The sequence below is a fragment of the Plecotus auritus genome (genome assembly GCF_963455305.1).
Source record: "Plecotus auritus genome assembly, chromosome: 5".
NCBI classification, from domain to species: Eukaryota; Metazoa; Chordata; class Mammalia; order Chiroptera; family Vespertilionidae; genus Plecotus; species Plecotus auritus.
The window spans coordinates 136943017-136957529 of record NC_137776.1 but is presented as its reverse complement, the minus strand read 5'-3'; the positions used below and the strand labels follow the sequence as shown (position 1 = coordinate 136957529).

General features: G+C 40.9%; 1 protein-coding gene across 2 annotated transcripts in view; it reads right to left on the bottom strand.

Annotated features, from left to right (window-relative positions):
• LOC308247866 (histone-arginine methyltransferase CARM1-like) overlaps positions 1 to 14513 on the bottom strand; it is a 230643-nt gene that overhangs the window by 107316 nt on the left and 108814 nt on the right. The window lies entirely within an intron of this gene.

The following is a 14513-nucleotide window of genomic DNA, read 5'->3' as shown; positions in this document are numbered from 1 at the left end:
GTGACACCCTTATTTACACTTGTCAGACATATTTGCATTCTCAAATGTCAAGTGAGAGAGCATAACGGCACACAGACGGGGCTCATTGAATTCTCTCGCTCCTGTGCTCGCACAGCTTCCAGGCTTATTTCAGAATGCGCTCTGGGGAAGGTGACTGTTGATGATACAGAAAAAAATGTATATGTGAATACAAAATTTATGTGTATGTAAATGAATATATATGTAAATCTCATTCTGTTACATAGTGACAGGGCATATTTGTTGTGTTTTGGATTTTTTTACAGCATTCTCTAAGCATATAGAGAAAAGGCAAAATAGCAGGGGATATGTGAATACAAGAGAATGCTTTCTATTATTTGAGGGGGAAATACGTAAGTGAAGACTCAAAAATATCTTGAAAATGATATTACTAACACAGCGTATATAGTTGTCAAATTTGGTGACTTCTGCCTTAAAAATGACTCTCAAATCCTGCCCTGTGGCCTTCACTGCCTGTGGCCTCTTCCCTCTCCACCTGGCGAGGTGACCAGATCTTCCCTATAGCCCACATGGGTCCCGAGTGCCCAGCACTCTCTTTCACGAGCTCCAGCCCTCACATTCTCTCTGCCCCGAGTGGGTACCCATGCCTTCTCTTCTTTCACACGCACATCCTCCACACTTACAAATTCCCATGTCAACCTGGTCCTGGACTGGTTCTTGACTTTGAATCCCATTTCTTCTATTCAGATTACCTTTTGACATCAAACTCCTATTCATCTTCCAAGATTCAATTCAACCAGCATTTCCTTATTGCTGTGTTCTGGAACACCCATAGGCAGAACTTAGTTGCTGTAAAACAGTGGCCCTCAATACTTAGCTATAGATCAGAATCACCTGGGAATAATTTTTTAAATCTGGGTGCTGACCCCTCATCCTACATCTGCTAATTCAATGTTGTGGGGGTAGACACGAGGCATCTCTATTTTCTTGAAAGCCTCGGGGTTAGTTTCCATGTGTAGCTAGAGATGAGAACCTTTGCTCTAATCTCACTCTCTGAATCAAACTCTTTTAGGGCATGCTTCTCTGGCTAAAACTTTATCTCCATTTGAAAATTTCTGTCACTTCTTTATCTTTTGCATTTGCACCCGTATAAAGGAGAGAATGAAAATGATTTTAAAATAATTATAAAACCAACACAAGAATACAAATCTCATTACACAAGCTACTAATTATTGTTAAAATTTTAGTATGCTCTTTTGGGTTGTGGGAGTGATGAGAGAGAGAGAGAGAGAGATTTAGGGGTTCCAGCCTTATTTACCTCTTCAAAACATGGTACTAACATAGCAGCCACCCAATAAATAGACCTAAAATGTAAATTTTGGGAAATGTCTAATGAATTTGGGGAAACTATTTTTAATTGGCGAGGCAGCCCTTTGAAGCCCTGGGCATATTCCATGTGGGGGCAGTCGAAAACATCTTTTTGGAGAATAAATATGTAAGCATACCTAACACAGCCCATTCTGCTCAAGGGAATGCCATCTACTCTAAAGAAACTTTGAAAGGGATAAAGGAAGGGATTCTTCATGTAAATATACATCCAGATTAGATACAATGCATCCTGAACAATCAGTGTGTTTCACTACCTTATACATGCTCAGTGCAATTTATAAACTCTCCCTCAGCTAGTGTTCCCATGTGGACAGATCAGGGAAATACATGCAAATCAAAACTACATTGAGATATCACCTCACACTTATTAGAATGGCTATCATAAAAAAGACAAGAGATAACAGCATTGGCAATGTGGAGGAAAGAAAACCTTGTGCAATAGCCTTTTTAATATTGGGAATTTAAATTGATACAGCCACTATGGAAATCAGTATGGTAGCTCCTCAAAAAGTTAAAAAAAAAAAAAAAAGAATTACCCAATCCCACTTCTGGGTATATATCCAAAGGAAATGAAATCACTATCTCAAAGAGACATCTGCACTCCCATGTTGATTGCAGTATTATTTACAATATCCAAGACATGATACAACCCAAGTGCCTGTCAATCTGTCAAATGGATGAATGCATAAAGGAGATGTCACACACTCACACACACACACACATTTTTCCCCCAGTGGAATATTATTCAGCCACAAAAAGAAAAACCTACTTTTGAGACAGCATGGATGGACATTGAGGGTATTATGCTAAGTGACATAAACCAGAAAAAGAAAGAGAAATACAGTATAATATCACTTATATGTGGATTTTTTAAATGCCAAACTCATATAAACGGAGTAGAAAAGTGGTTGCCAAGAGCTGGGGCGTGAGGGAAATAGGGAGACATCTGTTCAGAGGTAAAGGGGTACAAATGTTCAGCTATAAGATGAATAAGGTATAAGATTTTAATTCATAACATGGCGACTACAGTTGAAAACATTACATTATAATGCAAGTTTGCTAAGAGAGAATTTAAATGTTCTCAGCAAAACATAAAATAAAATAAAATAAAATTCTCAGACATACAGGGGAGAAAAACAAAGATTCTGGATAATGTTTACCAAGTTCTAGTCTTCTGGCCTTCTCCAATTCCCTGTGAGCTCTCAGAGAATGCCAGTAGTGGTTTATGTCAACGATCTGTGAATTCTCTTGAGTCCTGGGCATCTCAGTTGTTTGGGTTTTCAAAGCCATTTGTTCCACAAATAGCCTTTATTAAAATTGAGTTTATTGGGGTGACATTAGTTAATAAAATTATGTTTCAGTGTGCAATTCTATAATATATCATCTGTATATTGTATTTGTGTTTATCATTTCAAGTCAAGTCTCCTTCCATCATCATTTACCCACCTTGACCTACTACTCCCCCTTAATTCCTTTCCCTCTGCTAACCACCATATTGTTGTCTGTGTCCATGAAGCAAGTTGAAAAGCATATTTTTTTTGTTAAAAAGCAAGATTTTGACTATAAAGTAACACAGCTAGTCTTTTTTATTTTTTTCACAGCTAGTCTTCTTGTGTGGCTCACCAACTGTCTCCAAAGGAAAATGTAAAAGTCCCAACAAAGTTGTGTATTATACCAGCTTCCATCCAATATATAAATAGCCTTCCGAAATAAATACTAATTTGGATGTATCAGCTCTACTGTGTTTGCTATTTAAAAATATATTACATTAAAGTCACTATAGTCTTTACATTACATTATTACATTAAAGACACTATAGTCACAACTCTATAATACCAGCATAGGGACCATATTTGACAAACCCAATATCAGGGTCTCGGGTTTGAGATGCATTTATGGGATTAAGGAAATCCGAGCATTCAGGCAAATCCAGGAATCAGCATCATTTACTCCTGTCAGTGGTGAATTCTGTCACAATGACTGCCAGAATAATGTTTTCTTCACATGTTACCCTTACATTTAATGGTTAAATAAATGTCTGTACATAAAGGAAATGAGTGTGTTTCCACGTGATACATAAAGATTTTTTTAAAAAGCCCCACACATCTTAAAAAGGAAAAGACATTTAATTGCTGATCCCTCCACTCCCCTCAGCCTCCAGAAGGATTGACACATAGCCACTAAAGGTGCTGTCGGAGTCCATTCGGGCTGCTACACGTAGTACCATAGATGGGATGACATAAATGACAAAAATTTATTTCTCACAGTTTGGAGGCTGGACGTCTGAGATCCAGGTCTCAGCATCATTGGTCCTGGTGAGAACTCTCTTCCAATTTAGACTGCCGACGTCCGGCGGGGTCCTCGCATGGTGGAAGGGGCCAGGGATCTCTCTGGTGTCTCTTTTATCAGGACACTAAGGCACCTCATGATCTGATCTCCTCTCAGAGGCCCCACCTCCAAATGCCATCACATTGGGATGAGGTTTCAATATATGAACTTGGGGGCACACAAGCATTCAGGCTATGGCAGTGCTCACTGAGGAATCCAAAATGAGATGCAGCACATACAGCACAGCTTCTTCTCTTCCTCAGTCCTCCATTAGGCGGAGGGGCTTCTGGTAAGAGGAGTGAAGGGCTCTTTAACTTTGCCTCTGGAGAACTTTTGGCAAGGAGCACAATTTTCTGGATGGAGGAGCCTTTTGATCTCAAGACACTATTTGTTTGAAAGATGCCATTAATTTTGTAGAGCCAGGGTGGCTCCCAGGAAGAAAAGAAAGGGCAGCTGTTTGGAACATTAGCGAGTCAAAATGGATGTTCACATTTGCATATTGGCCCCTTCGGCTGCCCAGGACAAAAAAGTTGGGAGGACATGGGTCAGAACCACTGCTCTGCAATAAAGATATCCCTGTGGGGTATTTCCCAGAAGTCTGAGGGCAGCGTCTACAAGGATGGGAACCACCCTCAGTTACTAGAAAAAGCCAAGTCTCTCTGCCACAGATAGATTTTGAGTAAAATGGAAACTCCTTGCAAAGCTCATAATTTTCCACATTGTATCTGAAGGGGATGACCTGTGGGACTGTCATTGCCACCACTCTGGCTGTCAACCATCATGTTTATCATTTTTCACTGCAAATACCTAGATGCAATCTTCTCTGTCATACAGATATTCACCAAGCTCATGGCACTTCCATGCCACGGCCATGATTATCTCCCTTTGTATTTGCAGGGTGGACTTAGGTTCCTTCTTCTTGACAAACTGCAGCTTTTCAATGTTAGTATGTAGTTATATTCATGGATCAATAAAGACTACCGAGGCACGCCATTTCCCTTCTGTTCTGTTACCCCTCAAAAACATATTGAAGGGATCTGTTTTTGTTTGCTTGCTTCTCTTAAATAGCTGCTATTTACAAGTGGTACTGTCTGTGGTGCTTTACATAAAATGTTTACTTACCTAGATACTAGCATCTTTTTGTGCCAAGGAAGGGTAATACCTGTCTGACTACCTCAGCTGTTCTGGCCACATGTCCCAAAATTATACAGGAAAATCCACAAGTGACAATATGATCATCATGATGTAGATTTTTAAAAAATAATACCTCAAACTCTAGACATTGTTGCAGAACTGCTTCTGGACTATAATTTACAGAAAGCCCATTTTAATTATCTCTAGTCCAATCAGCTCTAGTTTGCAAATTAAGCTCTTTTTCCTGGGCACCTAAGGAAGCTACCTATTTTCCTGTAGTTAGCATACAAAAAGGAGAACAATATTGACCACGTGCCCCCCCCCATTCAGCTCCCTTCCCTTGGTTTCATGTCTGGGTGCTTTCCTCTCGGAATGGATGTGGCTCAGGATAGACTGCATTGACCCCCACATCTCCTCTCTGGTCAGAGCTGGAGAAGCAGCACGGTATCTCACAAGCAGGATGGGTGTGATGCCAGCAGCTGCTGAGGATCTTGTCTCCATCAGCCCCTTATTACTTCTCTGCACAACATATGACATAATAATTACTATTGTATTTTGTCTAAATGCTTATTTTTTTCTGTGTTAGCCAATGAAATGTAGAGTTTATGAGGGTAAAAAGACTTACCATTAAATCTTAGTGCTTACTATAATACCTGGCACATAGAAGTGTCCAATAAATATCACTGAATGAATGAGTGGATGAAAACATTCTTTCTTTTTTCCCCTTTCCTACCTATGTTTTTATTATTATTATTATTATTATTATTATTATTATTATTATTACTGTATACCTGCCCATTCTCACTTCCTGACTGGTCCAGTTCTCCCACAGCAATTATCTACTTCTATAATTTTATTTTTAAATCCTCACCTAAGAGAAAAAGGAAGGGAGAGCAGGAGAGAGAGAGATGTGAGAGAGAAATGCCGAATGGTTGCCTCCTGCTTGTGCCCTGACCGGGAATCGAACCCACAAACTTTTTGGCGTACCAGACGATGCTCCAGCCAACTGAGCGACCCAGCCAGGGCTCAGTTGCTCTATCTTTTAGACACATTTAATTAATCAAAAATTTCTTCTAGTTAGGTATCACTGGCAGAACCAAATATCGTTGGTCTCTGATGCATTTTAAGTCAAATTCTATTCACTAGCTGAACTCCTAAATCACAGTAATACTACGCTTCTCTTTCTCTCTCTGTCTTAACAAGGAAGAACATAATGTTTGCATAATAAAGTTTCCATACTTTCATCCCAACTCCCACAGTTAGATAAATGCAAACTCAATTTTAGGAAATTTTCTGTACACATATAGTGTGTGTATGTATGTGTGTGTGTGTGTGTGTGTGTGTGTGTGTGTGTGTTTGTATACGTGCATATTTCCAGAGAAAGGCAAAGCAGTCTCAGGTGGTGGGAGGTGAAGCAGAACCGAAAAATGAATACATTTTAACCATAAATACTTGCAGGGGACTCTGCTATTGAGTAAAATTCAACATAAAGATGACCCTAAGAAGGGCCTCATATAAGCATATTTAGGCTTCATTTAGAAATAAGGTAGATTCTCTAAGTGTCCAAAATAGCATTTTCATGACACTGTAGATTTCTATTGCATACATGAGAAAACTAGAATAATGGACTTCAAGCTAATTTTTCTTTTTTTGCTTTTATCTCCTTTAAAAAAATGTCCCCATTCCTTGAAAGCAATTGCCAAATCAACCTCTTAAAACAAAGGTACTTATAAGCTCTAAGAAAATGAATACATTTTTTGGCTTTTATCTTCTCTCAAAGCCACAATTAGCAACCAAACCTATAATTTGTAATCTATATTAACACTTACCTAACATTATTTTTGTGCAATCAAAACATTTAGTACAGCAATTTTCAACCTTTTTCGTCTCACGGCACACATAAACTAATTAATAAAATTCTGTGGCACACCAAAAAATATATTTCTTACCAATCTGACAACAAAATCAGATATAATTTTGATTCATTCACACCAGATGGCTATTGTTGTGTTGGCTGTTGTCATTTTTTCATTTGTCAATCTAAAGGAAAAGAGATCAGTGCCCCTGGGGTCAGATGTCATGTTTTAAAAATTCTTGGGGTCTACTAGTTGAAAATCACTGTATTACTACAAAGCTCTGGGAAAGACCACCGGGAACTGTTTTGTGTATTTATCACACCTCTAAATGTCAAGAATTGTATGCAAAACAAATGGGCCATGGATCTTGTCAAATTTCAAAGGCAATTTTTATGCAGGTCTTAACAACCAGTTAAACACTTATTGAGATGACTGGCAGTGACCTAAAACATTTATGAAAGTAAGGACAGATTATTCATATGTTTAAATACTGAGCCAGGTCTCTGATCCCCGTGGGATCTTAGTACACTGGCCCTGACGCTCCACCCACCAACAAGGCAAGCGCAAGATCCAAGAACTGTGCAGTCTCCAATAAGCATCAGCATCAGGGGTCAGCCTTGGCCAGAGGAATGACTGAGCCAGAGCAGGAACAAGGTTTTAAGGAAACCATATCAGTGAAAACTACTGTTGGCAAGTGGTGGAAACTCAACTAAATTTAACAGAGATAGGAAATTTATGACACACAAAATTGAAAAAATCCAGTATTAAAATTTTATTTTTAAGAATGCCTGTGTCCAGGAGTTCAAGAATGATATTGTTAAGATTTTCCTTCCCTTCCCTTCTCTCCGCCCTCTCCCGCTCCAGGCTCTTCCTCCCCCTCCCCCACTCACTTACTCTTACTATTTCTATCTCTATATGTCTCTTTCTTGCTCTCTATTTCTCCGTTTTAACTTCATGCTCAAGCAGGCTTCCCCCCTCACAGGACAAGATGACTGTCAGCATTTCCAGAACTACACTGCTACCAGCTCAGTAAGCTCTGTCCTTCCAAAATGTTCCAACAAAAGCCCCAGGTTAAGTCTCATTGAACCAAGTTAAAGACCCATCTCCGAATCAATTGCTATAGCCAGGGATCAATGACAATTGAGGAGACTTGAGTCAGCCCTATCAAAATCCAAAGGAAAACTGAGCTTCTGATATCTGAAGAAAGGTGAGTAGATTAAAGACAGGCCAAAGCCATAGCTGACCACCCCTGAATGAGAGGTAGAAACATTTTAGACTAAGGTGAAACCGGGGAAGTGAGAGTTGGAAAAACTGTGCTTCAGGGGATACTGAGGCATGGAAAACAGACATTCAGATTCTTGGCTTTTGACATCTGAGCTTGGGCCAGCCTAAATCCAGGTTTTGCTCCCAGCAGCAGGCTGTTACTGTGAAAGACCATTACAAAGCCATTGATCTAACATTTCTGGTTCTGTAGCATGCTGAATCTCTGACACTGCCACAATTACCAGCTTTATTTTCCTGTCCACACTCCCTAAGTGTATTTGGCCCTGCTCACAGCTCCTGATGCTCTGTTTATACTGTCGGACCCTATAGTCCATCCAGTAGGTGAGTAAGGATGAGCACTGATCAAAGGGTAGCACAGCCTGAACCAGGAAACCCAGACACTATAATGAACAGAGACTGGTTCTAGGGCTCGAAAGGGATGTTTGTGAATCTACTTCTTATTTTGCCCAATTTATGCCTGCTATCCTGGAGAAATTATTGACCATGTTCCCTTTCACACTCAAAAGAGTCCTGTTTTGGATGACAAATAATTGAGTCATCCTAGCTATAAAGAAATGCAGTCTTGGGGGAGGGAGCATCCTAGGTCAAATACAAGAGGAAGAGGCACCTGAGAGAGAGAGAGAGATGAGAAAGAAAGATGCAGATGGGGGAGACCATGCAAGGGATACAGGTTTCCCCACAATGGTTCTGGGACTCTCTGCTCCTCAAATGCCATGAGACATTTCCTCACAGTAACTTCCCCTTTTGAACTTGAGCTACTTTGTATAGATAGCCTTGACTTGAACAGAAAGTCCCTCTCTTTACAACATTATTTTCCCCCCTCTGACTCCCTGCCAGTTTACTGAGAGGTTTGTGTTTGGTTTTAATTTGGGTTGATTTTTGGTTTTACTAACAACTTTTATGTGGTACTTACTTCAAGTGGTTATTTACTCATTGATTTATTTGATCTACACAATACTTTACTCTAGAGGTGAATCAGTCAATTTGCAATTGGGCTCATTTCTACAATTGTGTTTTAAAACTATTAGAGTGAAGACCCTCCAATGCTTACATCACTTAGGATCAAGACTGAATCCCACAAAGCCTCCTGGCACTTGAAGGTCACCAGACTTGTAGAAAGACAAATGGTGTCTCAGTTCATTAAGTGAAGCCAGAATGCACCTTCTGGAGCATTTAACATATATTCACAGAGGGACTAATTTGTTTATGTGGCAGCATAAGCCATTATTCAATTAATGCTCGTGACTTCCCAAGGCCCCTGCATGCCTCCCAGCAAGCAAAGCAGCACAGGTGAACAACAAACAGGTGGCATATTTCCAATCTGATTAGATTTACAGAGTTTTTTAAATGTAGTTTAACAGCTTAAATCAATGTTTCTATGGCTGTCTATGCCCTACTCCCTACATTTCCAAAACATGCCCTAACTTTGGGTAAGCATTAATACAACCTAACATTAATTTTTCAAAAATTGAACTAGCAACCTGTACTGCCAGTACATAATGTTTGGACACTTCATTTTGTCAAGTGAAAATTTAGCATAATAGATATAGAAATCTGTCTGGGCTTTCCTCTTTATATATGAACTGAAAACGAGTAAGACAAAAATACTTATAAACTCAGTAGAGAAATTCTGTGCCTGTTGCAAGGCAAAAGAAAGACTGTACTTTGTACCTGGCAGACTTGAGATTTCAAGTCATATAAGAAGAGCAGTTCAGATGACAAGTAGCATATTTTGGTTTTGCAATACACTTTAAAGAACTAGCTCCCTTCCCACTCAAACACGGATTTAACAGCAATAACTACATAGCATGCCGCCTTATAAGAAATTGATCTTGTCTTAATTTTTAAGAAATCAAAATGCACCTACTGCAATTTGCTCAATGATGTGACTCTAGAATTGTCTAAGTACATGGGACGTACGGGTGTCTTCTTAGCTCAACCTCGTTGTTCTTCTCTCGTTTTCTCTTTCACATTTATATAGCTGGTCCACTAGGCTCACAATGACTGAGCAGAGACTAAATCCAGCCCACAGGCATTTAAAAAGTTGACCATCATGTGTCTTAAAAATCAGAAACAACTCACAGGAAGGGCGAATTTCTGGCGAAAATTGTGCAGCGTTATAGCCCTGAGTCTGAATTTCTCTGTGGTGATCATCAGCACCAGAGGAGTGGCTGCTGCCACCATTCTCTTTTATTTGCTGCCCACTTCATGCATCTTCATGACCTGCCTGGACACTGTAGGAGGTTGAGTCTGTGCTCCCATATCCCTTACGATCTATTACAAAACTTAGTGGAGAGCAAGCCTGCAACTGAAAGTATCAATTACGTCCCTTCGATTTCTAAGCACCATGTAATCATAAACGCTAAGGAAAATGACAAACACACTTTATCAGGCTATTTTTAAATGAACTGTGTCACGTTAAGCTTACCGGAGAAGTTGTTGGGTTTCACGGCAATGCGTTTATCTGCCTATTTTGTGCCAACACTCATTAGGGCAAGTTCAAATTCTAGAGCTGTTAGGTAAATCCTGTGAGTTAGTCACTGTCATTCCCAAACAACCTATTTTCATATGGATATGGTACTGCTGACCGACCTACAGTGTGATTTCAGCTGTGAAGGTGAGCTTTTATTAGACCACCCACCTCCCTATCCCTGCCCTGTAATTACAGATGATCTAGGCCTGAGACTCAGAAGTGTGATATCTACAGCTGAAGACCAATTCCCCTCAGAACGCATGCCCACTGCACTGCACTGCATTATCATCAACCCCTAACACACCGACCCAGCCATTTACTTCTATTATAGGCAACCAATGCATTCAGCAATAGTTGAATGAACGCTTTCCGGTTGACATCCATCTGCACCATCCTCCTATGAAAGGGTGGATAACATGGCCCTAAAGTCAAGAGAAGTAAATCCAGGGCTTTTGACTATCATTCAATGTTTTTATAACTACAACCAGCAGTTCTTTTCATATGTGTGCCTTACCTGAAGCTTTAACAGCACCCAGCTCTAAAATGAGTGTTGGGTTTAGAACCCTGAGATTCGGGTATGAAGGATATTCCAAACCTTATTAGGAACCGCCTGAAATTTTTTCTTCGGAGCTAAATGCCAAGAGAAGCTTTGCCTGACATATTCTGCTTACTGGCCACTGTCCCCTCATGGACACTGGGAAATTTATTCATCAACAGTGTTTCCACTTCTGTGTAGGTGCCAGGGTTCTCAGAGCCAAAACCATGGCTTGGGAGTAATATTTGTACTTTAATTTCCTCTTGGCCCCAGTCTTCTGCGCTTTCCATATTTTCCCTGAACTCATATAAGTGTGTGTGGAAACTCAAATTCTCAGTGGGAAATGTTGGCAGATGCATGCATGGATGAATGATAAATAAAAAGATTGATTTATTAATTCCATCATGCCTATAGGAAGACTTGACAAACACTGGCTAAATCATTCTGCAATTTTCTGCCTCACTTTCTACACAATAACCCTCCCTGCTCTGAGCAGCAAATACCAGAACTTTGGAAGCAACAGTGTTGGTCCCATATGCTGAAAGCAGATGGGAGCTGCAATGTCTTCACAGTAGCAGCTGCCCAGGAAGCAAAGTGAAGAGGAGGAGGCTGGGGGACAGAGCATGAGGGGAGAGAAACACAAAAGAGCAATCGGGAGCAGAGAAGAGAGACGCTTCCTGCTACTAGTCTCAGCCATGGTTAAAAAGCAAGCACACATTTAGGGACTGCTCCATTTGACAATGTTTTCACATTTATGGCATCACTACATTCAATCCCCACTGCCAAGGGGTATGATGGTCTCCACTGTACAGATGAAGAAGGGATACAGATGGTTTCCTCCGAGTCAAATTAGCAAGGCCAACGTTCATTCCGATGCCAGTATCTGCATTCCAGAAGGTGGGAAATTCTAAAACATAGGAAATCCTTGAGTGGCATGTTCTACATTGGAAGATGCTGTCTATGTACTAATTGGGGATGGCTGGGAAGAAAAGGAGCAAAGATAAAATTAACATGTAACATAATGTAACATAAGTAACAGAGAAATGACTTCACTACCGCCAGAAGGATTGGCTAGACAGGAAAATGTTTTTTATTCCAAATGTTACAAAATCATGACAGCAATGGGTTCTCTGGGTGTAACTGCAAAATTTCCTTCTTTGGAGATGTTTCTTTGAATATTAGTTACCTATTATTCTAGGTTGTTGTTGTTGTGTGTGTGTGTATACACATACATACACACACATACAGGGGTGGGCAAAAGTAGGTTTACAGTTGTGAGTACATGGGACACCAGACTCAATAAAGCTATTGTAATACTCATAAACTGCATGTCCTTTTCTATATGAATAACTGTACACCTACTTCTGCTTACTCCTGTATATAAAATATAGTAAGTACTCAGTGTTAGCTCAGGTTGGAAATTATTTTGCTAAACGAAAATGAGTAGACATAGGTGCGAATTTTATCCAAGTGGCCCCTAGGGCTCCTCTTCACGGTGGATCTTTCCCTTCGCAATGACGAGGGGTAGGATGGCCCTTTCTGAGTTTTCTCTCTGAAGGTCTAGCACTGAACTTCACACCAGCACTGTGGAAGGAAGGCAAGAAAGCCAGCTTTTTTTGGAAGGCTGCATGCCTCTGAACAGCCTGCGCCGAGGGGGCCCGAGTGCTGGCGGTGAGTCAGTTCCTTATTAAAAAGCATTTATTGATCACCTGTGGTGTGCTAAGCGCAGACCGGGGCTGTGGAGGGGGTTGCAGACAAAATTAGAAATATGTGACTACACACACACACACACCCCCTACAAAGCATTGCATTGTTACATATAAAATGATGTAGGATAATTTGCATTCAAATTCACTCCACCAAGGGAGCCTGTGCCTACAGCAGGTGAAAGGTGGGCTGGAGGTAGGAGGAATTTGGACAGGCAGAGAGGAAGGAGGAGGGTAAGGGCCTGAAGCAAAGCTCCCAGCAGGGGGATTTTTGGGTCTCTGTGAAGGCTTGGAAGTGGCCTGGTTTTCCAGCATGAAGGGGCAGAGACAAGGAGTTACAGAGAAAATATTAAAACTGAACTGAAAGGCCATTGCTTGGCGATGGAACGTTAAATGCGAAGTTGGACTTATCATCTCATGCAACAGGCAGTCTGTGGGTTTTTGAGGCGGGTCTGATGGCAATTTTAGCAATTTTCTTTGCTGTGGTCCTGCCATGGATATCATCAGTGGCGTTTTTAGCAGTTCCATCAAAATGCATTCGGCAGCCACCTGTATTTGGGAAGGGAGTCTGTCTCCGATCTGTTCTGCACTGTCCAGGCCAGGGACTGGAACACTGTAGGAGCCAGTCTACGACAATGAATAATTTTAAAATCTCCCACTTAGTAATTAAGTGTTAATATATGTAAAGTGCTTAGCAGAGTGCCCAGCACAAAAGCAGCTCCACAAAAGTACTGCTATTCTCTCTTCATCCTCCTCGTCCTCCTTCACATCCTCCCCACCTCCCCTGGAAAAAGGCAGCATCCGACAGAGTACACAACACAGCTCAGTGAGTCCTGTCCACTGGGCCAGGGTAGCTGAGTATTGCCATGCAGGTGTGCACTGCACAAAACGCTCACACAGACTATGAAGACAGCGGCGTTGTCTGGAATTGTCTTGCATAGCGGCCCTGCACAGGCAAGCTTTCCATGTCACACCCAACTTGCAAGTTCCTTTCAGACTTCAAAATTCTAGAATAACCTCAAAAACCCTTCCTGCTGTCAGAGCAGAAGGCACATCAAAGAGTGGACAAAGCAGAAAGAAGCTGTAACAGTGCAACGGAGAGAGAAGTAATTCCCAAGTAGCCGGCAGCGGCAGCGGGTGTTTTAAGTGTGTTGGAAGAAAAGGGTCCTGCTAAAGGGTTTGCAAAAAGGAAGAATGGGAAGATCACCACGTTAAAAGCTCCCACTTGAGTAAGTGCAGTCCAAGACACAGAGAAAGCTATGCAATTGGTATGGAAGACTGATTCAAGGGTGTGAGAGATCAACGTGGCGTGGAACAGCACTGGCTCAAGCAACATGGGACACACAGAGTGCACGCGTAATGTAGATCCAGAAAGACTTCAGGGAACTAACTGAAAAGAACCACGACTGACTGTTGCTAAGGAGTTTACCATTTCTCTCTGGAGATGAGATCAGCTGAATATCACTATTTATCATTATAGTCTCAGAAGCGTGTCTGATTCCTACATTATATAAAAGAAAACAGTTTAGAATGCTGGGTGCCAGTACAACCATATGGAGGTTCCAGTTATTCACAATGAGTTGCCTTGTTACCTTCTGCCTTTAAGCGCTGAGTTAAAGGAATTCCACAGCTAAGGAATATAGCCTAGATGGCCCCCCGGGTGATAAGCCTAGTTAAGATACTAATTAGTGGCCAGATTAGGCAGAACAAGAAATCTTACAAGGAGGAAAGGTAAGATGGGTTTGTAAGTGGAAGTTAAAATTATGCAAACACACAAAAAAGCATCATTTACCATATATCTGACCTTGCTTGCAAACGACTTATTGACA